Source organism: Arvicola amphibius, chromosome 9 (genome assembly GCF_903992535.2).
Source record: "Arvicola amphibius chromosome 9, mArvAmp1.2, whole genome shotgun sequence".
Lineage (NCBI taxonomy): Eukaryota > Metazoa > Chordata > Mammalia > Rodentia > Cricetidae > Arvicola > Arvicola amphibius.
This window is the reverse complement of record NC_052055.2, coordinates 52,399,663-52,423,971: the sequence shown is the minus strand read 5'-3', so window position 1 is coordinate 52,423,971 and position 24,309 is coordinate 52,399,663.

The following is a 24,309-nucleotide window of genomic DNA, read 5'->3' as shown; positions in this document are numbered from 1 at the left end:
CCTTTCTCCCTTTCTCTCTTTTCTACAAATTCTTATGATGTAGCCCAACTGGCCTTAAACTCACTATATACCTCAGGCTTGCCCTGAATAAATTATCTCCTGCATCTAGCTTACATCCTGGTGCTGTAATTACAAGTTGAATCATAGTACCCGGATATAAATGTGTAGTTTACTTTAATATAAACAGATCCTTGACTTCAAAGTCTTATGTTTCTGTAGTTGGGGTATACAAATTAGTACAAAGTAGGATGGAATCTAGTAAGTGCCAAACGATAAATAAAAATTATATGCTAGGAAGACTTAGGAACAGGCCAAGCTCTGAGGCCCCGCTGGAGTATAAACAGAGCTTTCATGGAAGACACAGCATGAGTGGGTGATGTGAGTTCCAAGGAGGATTTGTGTAAGCAGATACAGAGGGGAGACAACTAGGAGAGGGAATAGCGTGGGCAAAGGAAGACTGTAGCCCTGTGGAGTGTTCCAGGGAAACACGAAGGAATTCAGTTTGGTAAAGCCATCAGCAGCACAAATCCTGAAACTTAGGGCAAGACTTCAATATTTAACTGGGCTATAAAGTCAAGACTGTAGTTTAGGCAAAGACACCGTCTTTAGAGCCATGGTGCAAATCCAGTTTTAAAGATTTCAACTTTAATTCTCTTCTAGGTTACCACTCTTAAGAGCAATAGATCCATTATTAAGTCCTTCTCCGGGCCCCTCTAGAGGAATTTGTGACAATTGTAGATGTAATCATTAACGATGCAGCATCGAGAAAAACATGTCAGTCTGGTCCAAACCAATAAGGCAAGAGTGGCATCCAGAAATTCCAGCTATGTTTACAACTTGTCCCAAAGAGTTCAACGTAGGATGGCTGTGTCAGGACAGCGTGGCTTAGTGTCATGGTGTTCTACCAGAGGCGGCTCCTAAAGGATGCCAGCAGGTTCAGATTCTGTACAGCTGTGGCTGATCCCACCCACAGAGAAGGAGCCTTTGACCAGGTGGGAAAAAATTCCCCTAGCCCTTCCCCAGGGATTTACACACCCTACAAGTGCACCACCCTTCCTGGCTTCCCTAGCCTGTAGATTTTAGCCATTTGCTGCAGTGAAGGTCAGTTTCTCAGGAACACCCCTCTTTCTCTTGACCCTTGTAATCAAACGTGTTTCTCCACAGCTCTACAAAAACAAGGTACTGACCCACTGTGCAGCACACGGTACCACATGACTTCCATCTGGGTCTCTTCTATCTTAGATAAAACCTCCAGAACATTCTAAGTGTATGCTCTTTTTGCTGAAGGATATTTTGCTCCTATAATCTCATCCAGCCACCTCTCATAAATGGCTAAATTTTGATAAGTTAGCTATTTTCTCAGAATCCAACCTATGATTAAGTTTTCTCTTTGAGAATCTATTTCAAGTATCTTGACTAAATATTATATTCAACCATTGGAAGATGTTAATAATTACTAATCTTTGATATACAAAATAGTAGTTTTATATGGTTCAATCTAACATCTGTTTTGATCCCATTTACTCTGTTAGCATCTTATTTAACTTCATAGGTTGGGGAATTTTTTTGTACATTTAAAAAAAAACTTCAGTGTCTCTGTTCTATATAATTTATTGTTGAATTTGAGTTTATTCTTGGAGTGCTCGCCTCTAGTAGGCCATGAACGATGGATGATAAAGGCAAAGGGTTGTATGGTGGCTTGAAGGACATCACTTGAATCAAAGGGTTGAAGTCATAGCTAAACAAAATCTGAGTAGATGTCACGTGACTCCATTTCCTTACCCTCACAAGAAGGGAAAACTATCCTAATACAAGTGGACTAATATTCCTCAATGATGCCTTGCATATAATCAGTGATTTGAACTTCAGAACCAGATAAAGGAATAAATTATCTTTCATTCAACTTACTTACATAAAACACCTGAAAACATCATTACTGGGCCGAGGGAATGACTGGGAGTGGGCAAAGCTCTTGACAACTCAAATGTCAGGATCTAAGTTCACACTCTCGGAACCCATGGAAAGCAGCTGTATAGATGGAATAGATGGAGAGCCTACACAGAAGAAGCACTGGAAACTTGCGGGCCAGCCAGCTTGTTGTATGGCATGGCCGACGAGGAGACCGATCTCAAAACAAGGTGAAAGGTGAAGACAAACTCCTGAAGATATTCTCTCCTCTCCACACATGCGTGCCCACTCACACACATGAACACAGCACACATATTTCTATGTGCACATATTGTACACATGTGCACTTATCACACACACAATGATAAAAACAACCAATATTGATGATTAACTCTCCTCTTGTCTGGAGCCCATGACTAGGAGTCTAGATTGTGTAAGGATTTAGAAACCGTTTAATGGTGATGGAGCAGGCATGTTGATTCCCTTTGAAGTTGTGAGAAATCTAGAGTGTGCCCAAGAAGTAAATTTCATTTGTGACTAATACCAAAAAAAAATAAGATAAAATAACTTTTCTGCTGATATGTAGCCAAGAATTCAAGATTATCATTAACTTAAAGGAAATGGAAAATTCAAATAAGAGTCCTGAGAAATTCAATGTTGTTTAAGAATGGAAATGAGAGTTATAAAATTTTAATTAAATAAAGGTCTTGTTTAGTCATTAAGCTGTAGAATGTAGAAAAATCTCTGTGATATTTCCCTGCTGTTTCATTGCCACTGCTCTTTTACTGAGTGGATGCTGGGACAAAATCCTAAGCAAACATTTACACTCTTCTAACAGAACTCTAAGTCAGCTGTTACAAGGAAACCGATCATGTCCACGAAGGACAGAAAGTTAAGCTTTTAATCTTTGTCTTTGCCATGAATTTATAGAAATTTGATGCTGCAAACGGAATTTAAAGACTCCTTAGTCCAGAAGTTGCGATAAGAATATTGAGTAACCTAGAATCACGACGGGTGGGCCATTAAAAAAAAATACAGGAAGTAGACGTTCCAGTGGGGGAGGGGCAATCAAATGGGAAGAAGCGGAGTTTAGAAAATAAATATGCAATGAGTAACAAATCACACAATAAAAGGAGAAAGGTTAAAATGCTTCCAGAAGAAACTCAGAAGAGCCATGTATTATCTGTTTTCCTGGCTAAGGACAGGGTGTAGGTGGCATGGGAGACAGGCTCTGACCAACAGCCTAAGTCACATTTTAGTAAAAAAAACAAAAAAAACAAAAAACTCCCTGTTTTTTTTTTCCCTATTTATCTTTAAAAGTCTGTTTGAAAGCAGGGATATGGAGCATGCCATTTTTAACTTCATCATTTGATGTCATGCTTTAATACTCATGCTGATGGAGGAAGAGGGCATGGCGTCAGAGACAAAAAAAAATTTCCGGGACACTAGGCTCTCAAGAATGGGACTGCTGCAGAGCTGAGAAGGTTGCATCCCAATGTCCAGCAGGGACAAAGGACTTGTCTGTCAATGGGAAAGTGAAAACTTAGGACAATCCCTTGACTAAAGAACAGCGTACAGCCTAGAGGACGGTGTGTCAGGTAGGGTGGCATTTCCAGGCATGAGAGCAGACGTTGCTGTTTGGAAAAGGACTATGAAGTCTGGAGGCCACAGTGCATGCGACTGCTTCAGGAACAGCACCGAAGGGCAATCCGGGGTCACTCAGGGGGAGGGCTCTTGCAGGGTTCCTTTAGCATACATAGTTCTGTTCCTATGTATCTCGAGTAAGATAAGTAAATGTTTAAAAAGAAAGTTTAAAAAAAATCATACACAAAGCCATCTTTCTGCAAAAGGAAACCAGAGAATGTAAGCAGAACCCTAGCCACCGAAGAGAGGCCAGGAGGGTAAGAAGCAGAAAAATGATTCTCAGATTCTGTCTGTTCATATTTTGAACCCAGAAAAAAGGTCAAAAGACTGAAACCTTGTCAAAACTGGAGACAAATTTGTACCTCAAGCCCAGCTTTACAAAAGAAAGGCACAATATCCGGGGGGTGGGGAGAAGATTTCAGAATTCTTATAGTTTAAAACTGCTATCTATTGTCCCAAAAGTGAAAAGAAAGAAACATGTTGTCTTTTTTTTTTTCTTTTCTTTTTTTTTTTTTTTTTGGTTTTTCAAGACATGGTTTCCCTGTGTAACAACCCTAGCTGCCTAGCTGTCCTGGAACTAGCTCTTGTAGACCAGGCTGGCCTTGAACTCATAGGGATGCGCCTACCTCTGCCTCCTGAGTGCCGGGATTAAAGGCGTGTGCCACTACCGCCTGGCCAGAAAGAAACACGTTCTTAAGAAAAAAAAATTTCACTGAGGACAGGTTTAAAACAAACCACATATCACATCCTAGAATAAAAAAACAGATATTCTTGTCTGCACGATCCAGACTGCAATTCATGACAAGGACAGCACGGAAGGAGTCCATCTACCCGGGAGCTCAGCTGTCTAGGCATGGAAGAAAATATCTCTGCACATGAAGGAGATGGGAATACAAAGTTCCTACTGAAATTCGTAATGGCAAGATCAGGAGCTGCCTCCTCCATCAGGTCAGAGAACGGGCATGCTTCCCCCCCCCCACACACCCTCCACGTGCACGGGAGTGTGTATTTGACTGAACACCAGCCCCATCGTCAGGAAACTTTTCAAAGGGGAGGTCTCAGAGTGTATCCAGGCCACGAAATAATTCATCTTAATCATCTCTCAGGAGATCGGCTATATCTGCTTACGCGAAGCAAGGCTCGGAGATCTACTGCAGTTCCAAACCTGCTTAACACTGTCTTTCAGCTTATAAACTAAACTTAAAAAAAACAGGGAAATTATTTGAGTGATATGTAAGATTAAGACGGTTTAAAGTCTCAGTCAGCTATCATCTTATAATCCCCTGTTCTTTCTATGAGACAAAATAGACAACAAAACCAACCAATCAGGACTGTGGGACTGTGGTTAGGAGTGGATGCTTTTAATTAGCCATCTTGTTACCAAAATAAGATTTAAAAATGGGGTATACTTTTAAAGAAGGGGAGTTGGTGTAACAGTTACGACTGGATTCTAAAGTAGTTGGGATAATGTTCAAAAGATAGATGGGACAAGAATCACCAAGTGACCTACACAGGATTCTAGATTTCTTGGGATTTGAACACTTTCAAAGCATTTAGTAGAAAAACATTGCTACTCTGATTTACTAAACTTGGTTCTCATTCTAATTTGTCAGGCTGTAGAATGCCCATATAGAGTTTGGAATATCAGAATGACTGAATGCCTGCACATTGAATACAGCCTGAAGGATTACACACTAGCTTTGCATTAGAAATGACTGACTATGAGGCCAGGTGGTGGTGGCACACGCCTTTAATCCCAGCACTCAGGAGGCAGAGGCAAGCAAATCTCTGCGAGTTCAAGGCCAGCCTGGTCTACAAGAGCTAGTTCCAGGACAGGCACAAAAGCCACAGAGAAACCCTGTCTCAAAATCAAAAAAACAAAAATTGACTTTGCTAGGGAAGAAAGGCAGGGTGAAGATGTGATGATCATGATCCTTCACTCCTGTGGCCGTTGCCCGGAAGCATGGTAGCCAACCACCGTGTGTATAATGACTTCAACTGTTGACCATATGTTTAAGGAAATTCTACTGACCTCTTGGTCATGACAGCACGAAGCTTGCTTGAATCTTCTCAGCTTCTTTTTTCCAGCTCGTTGTCATCGTTTAGACAGACTACACAGTCCCTCAAATGACCTGCTCTCGGGAACTCCACTGACATTTCCTTTTTTTGAGAAGACAGCTATTCCATTTTTCCTCAGTGCTTAAGCCCCAGACCATCAGTATAACAAACATTTGGAGAACTTTTGACAGATGCATGATTACAAGCCTTACCAAGGCTCACACAGGGAACCTGCATTTTCAATAATTTTCAATAATTCAATAATTTTCAATAATTGCCTCAATAGCATCTGTGTCTATTCATGTTTAAGAACCTCTGAATCACGAGACAGCTCCGAGGGCCACACCGCAATCACCCCACTCTTCATTTGCTGAGGAAGGCAAAGCAAGGCCCTACCTGGGCCAGGTAGACCTTTCTGGTTTCGAGAACCAAAGTTAGAGAGAATTAAGGGCTCCAGATGGTCGTTTAGTAGGGTTAGCAAGGAAAAGACAAACTGTCCAGATCGTTACGCATAAACTTTAGGCAAACAACAAATGTGCTTTTAGTATGTGTGTCTCTGGAATCTTGTGGGTCATACACTCAACATTATTTGGTGTTTAATATGAAATTAAAAATAGCTGCTGTGGGGGTTTGAATGATAAATGTCCCCATTGACTTCAGGGTTTGAGTAACTGATTTCCAGTCGGTAACACTGTTTGGGTGGGTTTGGGGGGGTATAACCTTGCTGAGGTATACACTGGGGGTAGGCTTTGAGAGTTTGAAAGACCCACACCATTTCTCCTTTGCTTTATCTGATTTGTGCTTGTGGTTCAAGATGCGAGCCCTTAGCTTCTTCTCAAGGCACCTTGCCTGCTGCTTGCCGTCGTGCTTCCCAGCTACAGTGGACTCTTACTCCTGTGGAATCATAAACCAAACAGCCAGCTTCCTTCTGTAAGCTGCCGTCATCGTGCATTTTATCACAGCAGCCAGAAAGCAACTAGTACAACTGAGCTTGCGACTTCTTTATTGCAACAGTGGGTGGCATGCACTAGAATGCCGGTCTTGGCTTCAGTCTGCCACTTACCAGTTGGATGACTTTTGCAAATTGTCATTCCTTCTCCAAGGTCTCATTACCCCCTACCACAAAACAGCATCAGTGGCAGCAGCAGCAACAGCAACAACAAGAACGCATTGCAACGTACCATTATATCCCCCACAATACCTACCTTGCTGTAGTAATTAGGAAAAATGCACGTGTTTATTTGATGCTGTAATTTTTCTACTCATGGAAACCGACACAGCTTTTGCTGTCGCTGAAACTGTTAGGAATAAGATGGGGACACTGGCGGTGCACCCAGGAGATCAATCTTGTCCTAGGCTCCTCTGTGTCTTACTTTCTTCTTCCTGACTTTGCTCCAGCACATCCCTCCCTCCGTGCTGGTCAGCCTCAGCACTGTGCCACAGCAATGGGGTCAACGGCCAGATCCCCAGATCCCCGAAGCCATGAAGCAAAATGAAGCCTTTCTTCCTCAGGCAGCATTGCTTGTATACTGTGTCACAGAGATAGAGATGAAGGTACATCTGTCCATCTATCTGTTCATCCATCCATCTGTCTCCTTTTTGTGTTTGATTCTTTTTTTAGTGCAATGTCACTAATTTAGGAACGAAGTGTGTGAGCCTGTAAATGGATTTCACTTAGCGCTTCCTTCTGTATTTGTAGTTCTAAAATTTACAATTTTTCTTATTACTTGAAAATAAAAAAAAAACTAGATATATTTTTTTCAGAAAGCATCCTGTAAGTTCATTATATCCTTTGAACATTTGGGTATCATTTAGCTATTAAAATTAATATAATTGACAATAAAAATTCCAAATCTTAGCAGTGTCCCTCTGCATATAATTAAGCGCTCCCCTTTTCAGCGTGATGTGCTTTTATATATTCTGTAGTTCTATTCAACACGTGGGGAAGATGATTGGTCATCTACGTTGTATGCATACTTCCTGAGGAGCACAAGCCTCATAAAGGATGCCTCCCAATAAGTTGTTTTCATGTCAAAGCAGTGATAACTGAAACTCAATATCTCTGAATTTCAACAATGTGATAATGAGATAAAATTATAGATTCAGACGCATATGTGAAGCAAGTGTGCCTTAGCCAGTGTCTATTTACACAGAGAAAGAGTCAAAGGCATGCCTGTTGTTGGACTAGGATGTGTTCTTTTGGTTTTCCGTGTGACCAGAGATTGACAGTGCCTATGAACAGTAAGTAAGCATCGCCCACATGGGCGGCACACAGGAGCCTGGTGGCTTTAGAGCAGTGGTTCTCAACCTTCCTGCTGCTGTGACCCTTTAATATAGTTCCTCATGGTGTGGTGACCCCCAGCCATAGAGCTATTTTCATTACTACTTCATAACGGTAATTTTGTTGCTGTTGTGAATCGTAATGTAAATATTTTAGGAGACAGAGGTTCGCCGAAGGGGTCACGACCCATGGTGTGCAAACAGCTGCTTTAGAGGTTTTAGGACTTTCCTTGGCGGGGCTCGTGCCGCTTTCTGACAACATGGTGCAAAACAGTAGTCAGGAAAGGAAAGTCCCTAAAACCGGCGTCATCATACACTGTCCGAGAGTCCCTGGGAGTCACTGTAACGTCCTGGTTTGTGAATATGCTAACTTTCTCCGTCTTCTTGACAGATTTCAGGATGAAGTAAATGAGCAGAGCAGGGAATAAGCAGTTCTAAGAAAGCACACAGAAAGCCTCATCCTGCTTCCCTCCCTAGATCATATTGCTGCCATTTATCAGGACAGCAACAACAATTCATTTTACAGCACGTTTACTTATAAAGTGGTTTCGTGTGTGCTAATCTCAAATTTACCTAGCGATGTTAGCTTTTTTGTTTTCCTATTAATTTCTCTGCATGCACGTAGCACAAATATTCTGAAATTACTAACAAAATGTAGTAAAGAGCTTCCATAATTGCTGAAAGCCTATAAAACTTAACTGGGCTAGCTACTTCTACAAGAGACTGGAATTCTGGATTTGTAGGCCACTCTGTTTTTTGCAAACTTTTGTTTCCATCACATGGTTTTAATAATGGCCCTATTGCCAGGGACAAGGCTGAAGGAGAAGGCTTTAACTTTGGGTCTTCGACATCGTTCGTCACCCACAATTCTCAGTATGATTTATTGGGTTGACAACAAAACAAAACAAAACACTTCTTCAAAGTCCTCACTTACGTAAATAAAGTGTAGCATTTCACTCTTATGGATACCTCCATGTCTTGGATTCGTTTAAACAAACCCTGTAAAGAACTTGGTCTAGGGTTCTCATCAAAACAACAGTCCCTTCTACACAAAGTGAACAGTTGCTTTGAAGAGCTGCTCTGAACGTTTAAAGGAATGTTCTCAAAGGAAAAGCCCAGGGGGGAGGAGAGGAGGGGTAGAGATGATGAACATCTTAGCAGATGAGGTGTGAAAATGAGCACTCATTTTATCTTCTACAAATACACACACACACACACACACACACACACACACACACACACACACACACACACAAATATATATGTATTTGTAGAATGCTGTAGAATGAATTCTGATCAAGAAATTATCTTACCCAAGAAATGTAAAATAGAATTTTCTTATTAGCCTAGCTAAATAGATTAAAAATAAAGAATTTAAGAAAGTCCCCTCTGAACATTTTTCCTGAATGCTTATCAGGGCTCTAAGTCTTCATATCCATAAAACAAGTTCTAAGGTCTCCTCTAGATACCTTGGCACCTCAGGTCTCAGATTTGTTAATGTTTTACTCTGTGCTTTTATGTCTTGCAGAGAAAAATATCTTGCTGGAATATACTAGAAAACTATAAAAGAAATATATCAGGGGATTAGTGGAGTCATTCAGACTTGTACATAGAAAGGGAGCCGATCTGTCTTAGCTGGGAAGAAGGCCGCGTTGTGAAGACGGCAGGAGTGTCTCCACAGAATAGTCTTTTCTAGTATTTTGCCTTAAATATAATAGCAATTCTGTCAGTGACAAATAGGAAAATCCTGTCTCTGCTCTCTAATTTAATGGAAGACAGCATTGTCCAACTTGAAGGAATACTATACAGTGTCTTAATGAATAAATAAGGTGGTTTCCTTTTAAACAGAGAAGTTTATTTTACAAGGCCATAGTTGATAGGCCCATATTGGTTTTGTTTATCCTGGCTCCGGGGAAGGGACTGTGCTCTGTTTTTGATAAAATTCTCCTTGTTTTCAGCTATGACAGATATTCCTTTGAATACAGTCCATGAAAATACTGCAACACCAAACCAAGTCTATCTCTCCTTTTGGTTACATCTGTATTCCATCCTTAAACACAAGCAGCTGTGCACACACATCTGTCTCACGTCTGACCACGCACGGCCGTGCAGAACTTCGTATATCTGTTCCTGCTTTTATGGGAAATCATGACTGACGCAGCAGGAGTTGTGAAACCCACATGCATTCTTCAACTCCTATTTGCACAAACAGAAAGAAAAAAAAGCACCGTTGAACCAGGCTTGGGACGGCTGACTCCAAGAGTCAGCCGAGTGACTGAGAACCTCGTTGTCAACCAAGAGGAGCACATAGATTGTGTGTGGAAAAATTGCAAGCTGACAAATTTTCAGAGTCAAAGTCATGCCTGGGAAGAGAAAAATGACTACTAACGTGTTTAAAGAAGCTTCCTTTGTGACTCTGGGAGAGCAGCTTAGTGATTGATCGCTGGTGAGATTGGATGAGCAAAATATTTTATATTTGATGAATTCTTTGGTTCCATAATTAGCAGTGGTGTGGTGTGCATACGTGTGAGTGTGTGTATATGTGTGCATGCACGTGTGTGTGTGTGTGTGGTGTGTGTGTGTGGTGTGATGTACAAGCATGCACATTAACACATACCACATTGTATTTGTGGAGGTCAGAGGACAACCTTGGATACTAGTCCTCAATTTCCCCACGGTTGATGCAGGGGCTCTGTGGTTTTCCGTGGTCATGCATATGGCCATTTAGCTGACCTATGAGTGTCTGGGACCTGGTATGTCTATGCTTCCCATGTCACAGTAGGAGATGCTCAACCATGGTTACCCTTACTGGCTTCTGCAGAGTAGATCTCAGCTCCCCCACACTGCTGCAGCATCTGCTTTACCCACTGAACAATCTCCCTGCAAATAACAGTCTGCAAGTTAACACTTTAAAAAGTCATAGGTCATGCATAAATTCAAGTTCCTTGTTGTAGGGACAGGATGTGGAAATAATTGTTATTTTTCTTTGATTTAATGTACTTGAATGTGTTCCTAATTTGTTATACTGAATACAAATCACTAGTTTTACTTTATTTAAAAAAATTTCTACTTAGTTTGTATTAGTTGACAAAGTTTTATATACTAAAAAATATAAAGAATATAAGCAAGCAGCAAAAGAAGACATACAAGAGAAAATCATGTAATTGGGCATAAAAACAATAATTTGGGAAAACATGAAAATGATAGAAAACATTGGCTCTACCTGGATATCTTCAAACTAAAATTAATTTATATCCCTGATGGTTCTGACCAGTGTGTATGGGAAGAAACATTGCCCTGCCTTAGTATCAGAACTTTGCAGCCAAGGAACACTGGAAGCATAGCTGAGGTCAAACATTGCTGACTCATTTGCTGTGCTGTGGGAGGAAGCTCTCTATGCCGTGCTGTGGGGCAGCTCATGATGGAGGCCAGAAAAAAAGCACTTGTCAGGGATCAACTAGAGTCTACATTAAGTGACTGGGGAAAAGCTTTACGGAGCTTAGGGTTGAGCTGAATATTGCCTATGAGCAGTCGTTGAATAAGTCAGTATTATCCAGGAGAGTCTGGTGATGTCTCAAGCTGTAACCACATTTATATTTGTCAGGATAGAGATGATTGAGTCATTCCAACAATGTTCATGGTTTTTCTGTCTTACGCATGATCACACAGCACCACTTTGTCTCCCAAACTGTCACAGTCACAGATGTCTATGTGTGATGTTGATGTTATGTGGAAATTGTTTATGTTCAACTCGAAAACACCAAAGGCCTAATAAGACAAAGTTGAGAAGAGCTCAAATGCCCATCAGCAAAAACATGGATGTGAAATAACACAGAATTTGAAATACCTAAAATACTAAAATAAAATATCTAAAATACCTACCAGAGTTTACACACACACACACACACACACACGACACAAAGCACATATATCTTTAAATTACATACAAATTATATACAGTTTCAAAACAGGAGCTAGAGCTGTAACTCAGTGCTTAAGAGTACTTGCTGCTTTTGCAGAGGACCCAGGTTCAGTTCCCAGCACCTACTTGTCAGCCCATAATGGTCTGTAACTCCAGTTCTATGGGGCTGGACATCCTCTTCTGGTCTCCTCAGAAGTGGCACACATATTTATATGTTTTCTAACACTTACACCTATGCAATAAAATAAAATTCTAAAAACATATAAAATGCAACATATTATTCACAGATGATGAAAAATTCATGTAGGCATTAAATCATCATACTCCTCAACTGCAGCACATTGCTGATTGAGATGAAGGCATACAGACATTTACTGATTTTGATAAGTAAAAATTTTGGGCTAATCAGATGGCCCAGTGGGTGAAGATGCTCACCACCATGCCTGCATTTGAACCCAGGAACCCCATGATGGAAGGAGAGAACTGACTTCTGCAAGTTATTCTCTGGCTCCCTCATGTACATCGTGACACGCACATGCCTTCCTCAGCTCCATACACTACATTGAATAAATAATAAATGTAAAAACATGTAAGTGAAATCTTGAGACAGTTATTGTAACTAAGCTTGGCTTCAACAAAGTGAATACTTTATGCAAAAGGCTTTGACATTATTGTGAAGAGGCCACCAGATGATAAGATGGAATTTGGGTGTTCTTTCTTGTTCACTATATTTGATGCTTGAGCTTCGTGTAGAGGATTTATATCATAGTTTGAGAGTTTCGGAATTTTCGGACCCATCCTCTGCTTTCCTGGAGAAAATCTACAACACCCTACCTGTACCTCTCAGAGTCTGTGAATCTTATGCCAGCAGCTGAGATGGAATTTGATGGGGCTTTAAAAGGAGCTGGTTCCTGTTCCTGAAGGTCTTGTCAGGGGAAGAGGAGGGAATTCCCACACCTAGAAGGAATCTGGCTAGCCAACTGCCAGACCTAGCTAAATTAGGCAAAGCATTGAGAATGACAGTAAAGGTATCCTTTTTACCATCAGCAGCGAGAGATACTCCCATCTGGAAAGAGCTTTAGATGTGGCTTAGGACACTTACTTGAGTGACCTGAACATCCCACTGGTTGGATCAGTTTGGCTTTGGTTCACTTGTTAGAACCTACAAATGCACATATTTCACACATTTAAAAAAAATTACAAAAGCCATTCTAGTGATAGAAAATAGACAGTTTTGCAGGATTATAATCCATTTCACTTTCTGGAGTAAAATATAACTTTTAAAAATATCTTTTAACATGTCTTTTTAAAAACCCTGGAGAACGCAACCTGGTTTCCATCAACAGCATCCTCTGGGGGAATGGAACAAACTTACAGGTTGATTTATTCCTGATGGTTACTCATTTTTTTTTCCAAGTTAAAGCTGCTCAATTCCTTCCCTTTGCTTTGCACTTAACATAGTTACTGTCTACACTGTACATGGTACAGGTACACTTAGCATCACTACCGTCTACACTGTACATGGTACAGGTACACTTAGCATCTCTGCTGTCTACACTGTACATGGTACAGGTACACTTAGCATCACTACCGTCTACGCTGTACATGGTACAGGTACACTTAGCATCGCTACCATCTACATTGTACATGGTACAGGTACACTTACCATCTTTGCTGTCTACGGTGTACATGGTACGGGTACACTTAGTATCTCTGCTGGCTACACTGTACATGGTACAGGTACACTTAGCATCTCTGCTGTCTACGCTGTACATGGTAGAGGTACACTTAGCATCTCTGCTGGCTACGCTGTACATGGTACAGGTACACTTAGCATCGCTACTGTCTACACTGTACATGGTAGAGGTACACTTAGCATCTCTGCTGGCTACGCTGTACATGGTACAGGTACACTTAGCATCGCTACTGTCTACACTGTACATGGTAGAGGTACACTTAGCATCTCTGCTGGCTATGCTGTACATGGTCTTCATAGCATGCTAAACAAAGTTTTCCTTCAATCCTAAAGAAAACCCAAAGCTGCTATGAGTTTTACCTGCCAGCTTTGCTCTAAGACCTTTTAGGCTACAAAAAATATTTACATCATTTTCTAAGTATCTTTACCAGCTGGCATTAGTATTCTCAAAACACTGATATTTGCTGTCATGAAGACCAGAAAATGTCATGATATAAAGTTGACGTGTTTTCAGAAACACAGGGCACATCTTTTCTGATTGATGGGATACCAGCAGAGCAGCTGGTTCAGAAAGACACTCTTAGTGAAACAAAGAAATGCTGAAAAGGGCTAAAGAAAAAGCTCTTGGAACTTGCTAGAGATGACAAGGAAGAGTTCATTCACAAAGGACGATTAAAACTTAGAAATTTTGCATGAGAGTAAAGAACTCGAGCTCCACCCTAAATAATACAAGCCCAAGTGGAAAAGTGAACGGAATGGAGCTCAGATCAGGAGGTGGACAATGACTCAGATGTAAGCACCCATGTTAGAGGAATTATTGCTAACCTGAATTGATAGGATCCCCATTGAACACTGATAAGAGGAGGAGAATGCACCTGCCTCTGCAGGAGTGAGGAGGGGACTGGGTTTTGTGTTTGTTTTCACTTAGTGGTTGTAGAAACCCAAAGTTTTCATGGACAGTTCCAGGTACCTACCATGGTCATAGACAAGACGTTTCTGTCAGTGTATGATGTTTGTAAAAGTTCTATAGGAACGCCTCCACATTGCTCTGTAGACAGAGTCACAGTATGACCAAATGTGGGGTTCCGGCCACCGCAGAATGCAAGGGCATCTGCCCGGGATGGCTCTTTACAGAACTGTGGTCAGTTACCTGCACTGCACAGAAAGAGAGTGGTCGAAAGCAACAACTCCAGGCTCGAGCTGAAGTCAGAATTAGAATTCCGCTCTTCCATATGACCTGTGTGATTGCAAAAATGACTTTGCTAGGCCTCCACCTCCTTATTTATATAATGAGAATAAGAATAGGCTTAATCGCAATGCTATATCAATTAAATGAACTAAATTTTAATAGCATAAAAGCTACTATTGTTATTTCTTAATCCTTACATCCTGACACACAACACATAATTTATACTTGACAAGTTCTGATGAATTCATTCCAAAGCAAATTCTTTTTAAAAAATATTTTTAAATTTATTCTTTTCTCGTATATTATATCCTGACCACAGTATCCCCTCACTCCACTCCTTCCATACCCCACCCACTCCCCCTCTATTTCTCTTCAGAAGAGGGCAGGCCTCCCAGGGGTATCAACCATAGCATATCAAGTTGCAATAGGACTAGACACCTTCCCTCATATTAAGGCTGAGCCCAGTATGAGGATAAAAGTCCCCAAAGCAGGCAAAGTAATTAGAGATGGCCTCTCCTATCACTGTTATGAGTTCCACAAGAAGATCAAGCTACACAAACATAACCTATATGTAGAGGGCCTAGGTCAGTTCCATGTGGGTTCCCTGGTTGTTGATTCACTTTTTGTGAGCCCCTCTGAATTGGGATTAGTTGATTTTGTGGTTCTCTTGGGGTGTCCTTGACCCCTCTGACTGCTAGAATCCTTCCTCCCCCTCTTTTTCAGGATTCTCCAATCCCTGCCTAATGTTTTACTGCGGGTTTCTGCATCTGTTTCCATCAGTTGTTGAATGAAGCCTCTCTGGTGATGTTTATGCAAAAACAAATTCTTAATTTATATATATATATATATATATATATATATATATATATATATATATATATATATATTGCTTTTTCGGGAGAGAGACCCTCCCCATTTAGTAACCCATGGTGCTGCTGTACCGGAGATCAGGAGTGACTGGGTGGCTGTCAGCACAGGACAGTTTCAGTGGCAGCATTTGGATATATAGCCACTCTACAGTCCTACAAAGTTATAAAAAAATGAAGACAAGCATTTGGTGTGCTGGTGAGGGGGCTGTCAATTTTTCCAGAAGTGTCTAAATATGCACTCAGTCATTCTGAGATGCCCAGGGTCCTGGGATGTTTCCAAGGATAAGAAAAGTTGGCCATAGACCCTGGAGGAAAAACGTGATTCCAGACATTCTATATTCAAGCATGTGATGTACTAGTTCAATGAAATTATTAACATTCAAATGAGTTAAAGGCTTGAGACTGTTTTATTCCAGCCAGAGAGCAGATGAAATAAAAACCAGGGTCAGCCTTGAGTTTTTAATCCAAAAAACAAGCCCTAAGCCAGTCTGGAAACCTAAGCTATGTTGAAAGTATTCAACAACGTCACTTTCTGATTTTACAGGAGAATTCTTGAGTCAATTAAAATAACTGGTATTTATGGCCAGAAATGACAGTAAAAATCAATGTTAAGAGTCACCTACTGGTAAAACATCCATAGAGAACCAGGATTTGGAATAGTAATACTCAGGTCAATGTACTTCTTGTTTGCAGAAACTTGTATTGACGTTGAGCTTTGAAAGGATGAGGATATACTGAAATGTTTGTGCAGTATCCTTTATTTCTAGCGTTAGAGTTAAGAGTCTGCAGCCTCTAATAATTCGCTGTTAAGGATGGCTGTGGGGCTAGAGAGAAGACTCACTTGTCAAGAATCCAGTGCTCTTTGATAGCCTTAATGGGCACTCTGCACATATGATGTATATACATACATGTAGGCAAAACATCCAAACACATAAAAATAATAAACCTATCAAAAATGTCTGTGTTCAATGAGATGGCTAATGCCATGCATGGTCCGAGGATCCAAGCAGTGTGAATCTCAGTCCTGACTCTGCAAACTGCTAGCTATTGCCTAAAGTTAGCCCATCCAACCCCCGAGTCTCCATTTCTCTTAGCTGATAATAACTGGGAATAATGAAGTTGTCTGAATTATGGAGGTGTTGCAAGGATTAGAAGAATTGAATTATGTGCAAGAGCACAGAGCGCTCGTTTGGTGTGTTGGAGGTATTGATGCGAGTTACAACGCCAGGGGTTTGAATGAGAAAGATCCTCAGTAGTCTCAGCATTTGGACACTTTGTCCCCAGATGGTGGCATTGTTTGTTCAGTTTTAGGTGAGGCAGCCTTGCTGGAAGTATGTCACATGTCACTGGAAGAGGGCTTGCTGGAAGTGGGTCACTGGGAGAGGGCTCTGAGAGCCAAAAGCCTCGCCTGTTTCCAGTTTGCCCTCCCTTTCTGCTCATTGAGAGATGTGAAGTCTCAACTTCTTTTTCTGTTGCCATGCCTGCTGCTTGTTGCTACACTTCCCCTCCATGCCAGATTATTTCCTGTCTGTAGCCATAGGCCCAAACAAATCCTCTTGTCTGCAAGTTGCCTTGGTGTGATGGTATTTTACCACAGTAACATGTAAGTAACTAACACGGTGACCTTACGCCGTGGGAAGGGACACCGTACATGATGTATGATGGCTCTGAAAATTTCAGTCAATGCTAACCCAGATCATCTATAACCAGAAGTTAGAGACTAATACATTTTCAATGTGATTCCATGTGTCTTTGTCCCAACTGATGATGACGATTATAAATTTAGATTTTCCCATAAAAAATTAAGGCAAATATCCAAGTAATTAGATAAAATCGAATCTCCCACTCATCGTCTTTGTAGACTAAACCAATTGTACCGAGTTATCTGGCTCCCTTTTGGAAATAAGCAAGTTCCTAGCTGTCAGGATTTTAATAGCCTTCTGGGCTGACTGCTTGGTTTGGAAAAGTGTCCGGGACAGGAAATACTTAATCGAATTTCTAGCCTTTCCTGTGTCTTCACTGAGAGCTGTGTTGATAAAATGATGTCAAAAATGATGACATTTATGAGGAATCAATGTTTTAATAGCCAGTTTTGGTTCTTGCCTTATTTCCTTTCCTTCCAGTTCTTTACTTTATAACCTGCTAATGGTTTCTTTAGCAGGCTTTGGCCCGCTTGGTTATTGAGCCAAGTCTGACTGGGGCAGGAAGTCACGCCAGCCAAGTCTTCTGAGGGGGCTTCAAATTGAGTCATGCTGGCAGGCCCACCTGATGTGCCAGAGCCAGAATAAAGCCCAGAAGCCTGTGCAGCTGCATCACTTCTGGGCCAGTTCCTCCTCCCTCCCACTCAACCTTGGGTAAGCTCAGGCATCTGCCTCTCATTCTTGCCACAGAAAACTCTGTGAAAACAACAGAGGTTCAGAAATCTTCTAATTCTCTCTAGTATATTCTTGTTGGTGTAGATCTATTGCTGTGATATGATATACCCAGTGATAAACTGTCCTACACATAATTTCTCATGTGTATGATAATATAATAACCAAAAAGATGTCATAATAAAATTGAATTTTACGAGAGCTTATTTATCTTTCTGAGATAACTGGTAATTCAAAGTGTAATGGAAGAAGAGTTTCTTACACTTTCTTAGCATATACTTTAATGAGTACTTAAGACTGGTATGGGAGGTCCTTATATATATGTGTGTTGCTTTTATTGGTTAATGAATAAAGAAAACTGCCTTGGCCTGTGATAGGGTAAAACAGAGCTAGTCGGGGAAAACTAAATTGAGTGCTGGGAGAAAGAAGGTGGAGTCAAAGAGAAGCCATGCAGCCCCACCAGAGACAGATGCTGGAACTTTACCTGGTAAGCCACAGCCTTGTGACGATATACGGATTAATGGAGATGGGTTCATTTAAGATATGAGTTAGCCAGAAATATGCTTAAGCTATTGGCCAAACAGTATTGCAAATAATCTGGTTTCTGTGTGATTATTTCAGGCTGAGCAGCCAGGAGCAAACAAGCAGTTTCCTACAACATAAGACAATCACCACTCACTTTTATCTACTTATTATTGGACATGTGCTGTGCATTGGAGAAATGATAAGATGATGTTATTACCACTCATGTTAGGTACAACGGTGGCAGCTGGATAGAAGTAGAATGTCATTCATTGTTATAATCAGTGCTTATCAATATCTTTATATGCTCCATATTTGTGATCCCAATGAGGATAGACTTATGAAGGACAAAAAAATTTCTAAAACCTCAGACTTGCTTGCAGTTGTATTTTCATAATGAGAATAAAGCATACAATAATAGTTAAAATCAGCTTCAGCATTTAGCATGGTGACAAATGCAATGGGAAAAAGACAGAGAAAGGGAGACAGACTCTGAAGTTCCTCAAGAAGGATACAGCTAAGGTAGTTTAGTCAGGGAAGGGCTAACTAAGACAAATTTGAATAACTCCTCAAAGAGAAAGAAGTGAGCACATGCCTTCTGAGGTGAGAGGACTCCAGGAAGAGGTCACACAATAAAAGACCCCAGCGTTTAGAGCAAGAGTAAGGAGGCTGATAAGGCCAGAGAAGCAACTTTGATAAAGAGGAATCAAGAGGTGAGGACAGATGGGGGTGAGGAGACCAGTTGTGACATAAGAGATATGATTTTTACTTGGCATGAACTAGGAAGGCACTGGGATTGATCTATCCTTACAAGGTCACCTTGCTTGAAAGTCTTGAAAAGGAACTAAGGGAGCAATATCCTGACAACATGCTGCTTGAGCGTCTAGCATGTACCAGGGCTCCGTTGGTCATAGCCTACAAAGGACTGGATCATGCAGAGAAACAGGGTAGTGTGCTATTCAATGGCAGACAGTCTGTTAACTATCCTCAGCTCTTTACTCTTCATCTCAAACCTTCTCTGCTTTGGGCTGAGGGATCTAACTTTTCCACACTTTCCAATCAGGGGCTTTGATGGTCCTCGCTGTGCACTTAAGAAAGGAAGTTATAACCTATGCACAAATCAATGAGTACAGTCCACTCCTATGGAGAAGATTCAAGGATAAGCCTGTTGTTCAAACCTGATAACAATGTCCCAACTTGACTATATCTTTTGTCTTGGAAACACACTCTTATAGATTGGGATCTATGGTTGCCACCATGGGTTCACAGAGGCTGAAAAGGAAACACAACAGCTTGCTGTTGGCATATAAACCTTTCTTTTAATAAATATTTAAAAATTTTTTCCTTTAGTTTTCAACAAAAGAGTAAGCTTTGAAAAAGAATCCTTTCTTATGCTCAGATAGTGTTCATTGCCAGATGGTAATGTTGAACAGAAGTAAACACAACAAAAAACATAAAGTAGTTCAAGAAGTATCTCATTACAGGAACAGAAATGGGAATTTTCTGAAAATACTGACTGATGTTCAAAGGGACAAAAACAAACAAAAGGATTCAAAAGGGTTAAATGGAACATCTAGAATTAAAGAAAATGGAAACTTCTGTCCAAACCATGAAGGTTGCTGGCTGACAGTCACTGAGCCTCCAAAGAGAACTTTATGTCTCTTCTAACTTTTGAAAATACACTCAAATCAGTGAGGCTGTAGGTTTGGAAATAACTGTAATGTGGAGAGTCTTGTTTGATTGCGTCTTATAGGTTAAGTTATAACAATGTGTTACTTAACTTTTCATTCAATACCCCAGCAACTCAGCAACATAAATTGGCATATCCCTAACATAGTTTAGCTTTATCAACAACTGTTTTAAAATTGTAAATTAAAATTTAAATATAAGACACTCTACTCACCTCCTGTGTGTTGTCTTTTTTTTTTCTTTTTTTGTTTTTTTGAGACAGGGTTTCACTGTAGTTTCTAGAGCCTGTCCTGGAACTAGCTCTTGTAGACCTGGCTGGCCTCGAACTCAGAGATCCGCCTGCCTCTGCCTCCCGAGTGCTGGGATTAAAGGTGTGTGCCACCACCGCCTGGCTCTATGTGTTGTCAATTAAAAAAATTTCAACAAATTCTCAGAACTTACTTTATCTAATAATAATTTGCATATGAGGGAGCTCCTCTAGGTGAGCAGGTGGCATTTATACACAGAAAATAGAAGTGAGGATTGAAAGCAGTTTAATTGGTTACACTTTTGTATATGCACAATTTGGGCATGGGTTGACCAGTTGGCAGCTTGTGGCTGGCTAAAGCTGTGTTGCTGTGACTGGCTGTTAAAACGTGAACTCCTAAATTAGGATTCAGTTTGTTTAGTCTGTAGTTCATTTTACAGGGACTCAAAGTTCTGAGACAGTTTCAGGATGTTTAGTTTAACACATGTTGCAGGATTCAGAGGTAATATTAATCACACACCATTTATTAAGAAGCTTCTAAACGTCAGATGTTTCACAGTGCTTCCTAAGGCTTACAGCAGTCTTTTTAAATTTACATCACCTGCTTTTACTCAGGAATTAGAATTAAGAACTGGAGAAGCAAGTGAATGGCTGAATGTCAAAAAGCTGGAGCTAAGAGATTTGAAGATATTTCTCTCTCTCTCTCTCTCTCTCTCTCTCTCTCTCTCTCTCTCAGAAAAAAACTGTTAAACACTATATATTGCTCCACTGACTTTTTATAGAAGCCCTTCAATGATAGAAATAGTTGATTTTTTTTCTAAATATCCCCTGACTTTCCATTTGAGAATACCTGTAACATCGCAAATGGTTGCATTCTGACTGTGTGTTTGTTAGTGAGAAGGCCACATGATTTCATATAATAAAGGGCCCAGGGAATATGTGATGGGTACAGAGCACTAGGTCTAATGATCTGTCTCTTTGGACAAGCCATGCCCACTCCCTCCCCCATCAGCTGAGGCAAGCTGATCTTCAGCTTCCAGCCTAAGTTCTCTCTCTTTTTCTGCCCTCTTGGAGAGGCAGCTTCCATCTCTTTTTCTCTTTTGTCTCTCTCTCTCTCTCTCTCTCTCTCTCTCTCTCTCTCTCTCTCTCTCTCTCTCTCTCTCTCTCTCTCTCCCTGTCTGTTCTTCTCCCCTTCTCTCCTCCCTTTCATAACCCCCTGAATAAATATTCAACCTCACTCTGCATGGCATGCCTATATGTATGTCTCTCACCCCGCCACCTTCACATGGCTCACCACAGGGGATGCCGCTGGGGACCAGCCACCTTCGGAGACCTGCAGCATGGTCTCATGCACAGTCCCTGCCTAGGACTGGCTGCTCTTGAGACCCCCTGCCCACTGCCTGCCCACCGGGATCCCACAGCAAGCTACTCCGGTATCTGTAGCAATTTTTATTTTTCCATTACACAAGGCATTGGCTAAATAAGTCATAATTGCAATGATGAGGATCAACTTGAGGGGTCCCTGTCTCTATAGGGCCAAGTTTCCAGGGCAGACTTGATATTCAAGTGGTTGTTGTGTTTCAGGTACAATAGTAAACACCTGTTTAATATAGAGCAGTTAATTCTCATAACCAAATCAAGGAAAAATTGACTCTGTCATTTGAACATGAGCAAATAGAAGTTTGCATTGCTAAAATGATTTTGCTGAAGTTTCAAATAGTTAGTGATGATATCAGGATCCAAACCAAAGTTCTATTCATTTCAGTTCACCGGTCTTCAAGTCAGCTACTTTTCTCGGCTCAGTCTGGACTCATGAGTAGACGGTAGTGACCAGGGTCAAATGTGATCTGCAAGCGGGCTCTCTGGAGGCAAGCCTTCCAAGCAGGAGCATGGTAGGGAAACAGTAGCAACTGAGGTAGAGAAAGGAGGGCAGCCCTCCACCTACTATGAGGAGGGATCAATCAAGGTGGAGAAGGAAGACAGCCCTCTGCCTGCTATGAGGAGGGATCCAGGCTTAGAAGACTCTTAGATAGCACTTTTCCTCAGGATGCAAATGTTAGGGCCACAGAAAGGCATTCAGTCAGAAAAGCAAGAAATGCTTGAGAACACAGTCTGTCAAATGATAGGAAACTCTACCCTTCTCTGGGTACACACACCTTAGGATTTTTATTTGTATGCCTTGGTTCTCATTCAGCTTGATAAGGAGCTTAGCTCTATAGGCAACGCAGCCTGGGGTAAAGGAAGGCTTTCTCCAGGAGAGGCAGGAAAGTTACTTTGTCTCATCATTTGTTGATAAAAATGCAAATTTTGCTCCATGCATAGAACCAACCCTTCTTTAAGTGCCCTGGGTTAGCACTGAAGCCACCTCAGTGGGCTTCTTTTGGGGATAGGCATCTTTAGAGGAAGGTATTCCTTTCGTGAGATGAAAGGAAACACATGCATTAGAAGCCTCTAAAGGAGGCTTGGGGACTTGGCTGTAACCACAACAAAACAACATCCCTCTGTGTGGGTTTTTAAAATAAAACTCATTTGTACATACAAGCAGCATCCTGGAAAAGAGAGCAGAACAGCCAAGTTGAGAAAGGAAATAAACAATACTTGAATTGCTTCCCTGTTTTCCAACCTGTGTTCTTTCTCAGAGCTGCAGTCTGGAGAACTCATTCATTACTACTCGGCCCTGCTCAGGCTTCACTGGGTACTTAATGGTATTACATAGAGGATACGGATAGAGTAGGGGTGGCTGTGATCTGGGTTGCTTTCAAGCAGGCATGGCTGAAACCCTACAGGCTTTCTAAAGCTAAATGTAGAGCCTGTGCTTTTTCCATCTAGCCGACGTGATTGACAGCAGAAATGATTCTTCAGAGGCTGGAAATGTGAGGTCGGCCATGCTGCCTGCCTGCTCAGAGAGCTGCCAACTGATTAGGGACAGAGACCCTGTTACTTGTTTGGAGTGCCATGTGTGTAGTTTGTCTCACCAGTGGGAGGTTTTTCTCGCTGTTTGTACCCTTGGATGATTTCACAATGAACACAAAGAGGGGATACCATCAAACACTGTGAGCCATATCTACCTGCAACCAAATGGAGGAGGAACATTAGAAGTCATCTAAATATTGTTAGCAACAACAAAAGTAGTAAAATCAGTATTCAGCAGAAAAAGTTAATCACTTTGTAATTGAAAAATATTCAGATTTTATAAATATCTTTAAATAGCAAAGGACATGGTCAACAAGACAAATGGCAGCCTACAGATTGAGAAAAGATCTTCACTAACCCCACATCAGAGAGCAGACTGATCTCCAAAATACACAAAGAACTCAAGAAACTTGACATCAAAAGAACAAAGAATTCAATAAAATGGGGTACAGACCTAAACAGAGAACCCTCAACAGAGGAATCTCAAAAAGCTGAAAGACACTTAAGGAAATGCTCAACATCCTTAGCCATCAGAGAAATGCAAATCAAAACAATTCTGAGATTTCATGTTACACCTGTCAGAGTGGCCAAGATCAAAAACACTGATTATAGCTTATACAATGTGTGTGTGTGTGTGTGTATATATATATATATATTATATACATATGTATGCATATGTATATAATATATATATATATATTATACTTATATATTATAGCGAGGATGTGGGGTAAGGAAAACTTTCCTCCATTGCTGGTGAGAGTGCAAACTTGTACATTTGGAAATCAGTATGGCGATTTCTCAGAAAATTAGGAAACAATCTACCTCAAGACCCAGCAATACCGCTGTTGGGTATATATCTAAAAGATGTTCAATCATGCCATAAGGACATGTGCTTGACTATGTTCATAGCAGCATTATTTGTAATAGCCAAAACCTGGAAATAATCTAGATGCCCCTCAACTGAAGAATGGATAAAGAAAATGTGGTACATTTACAT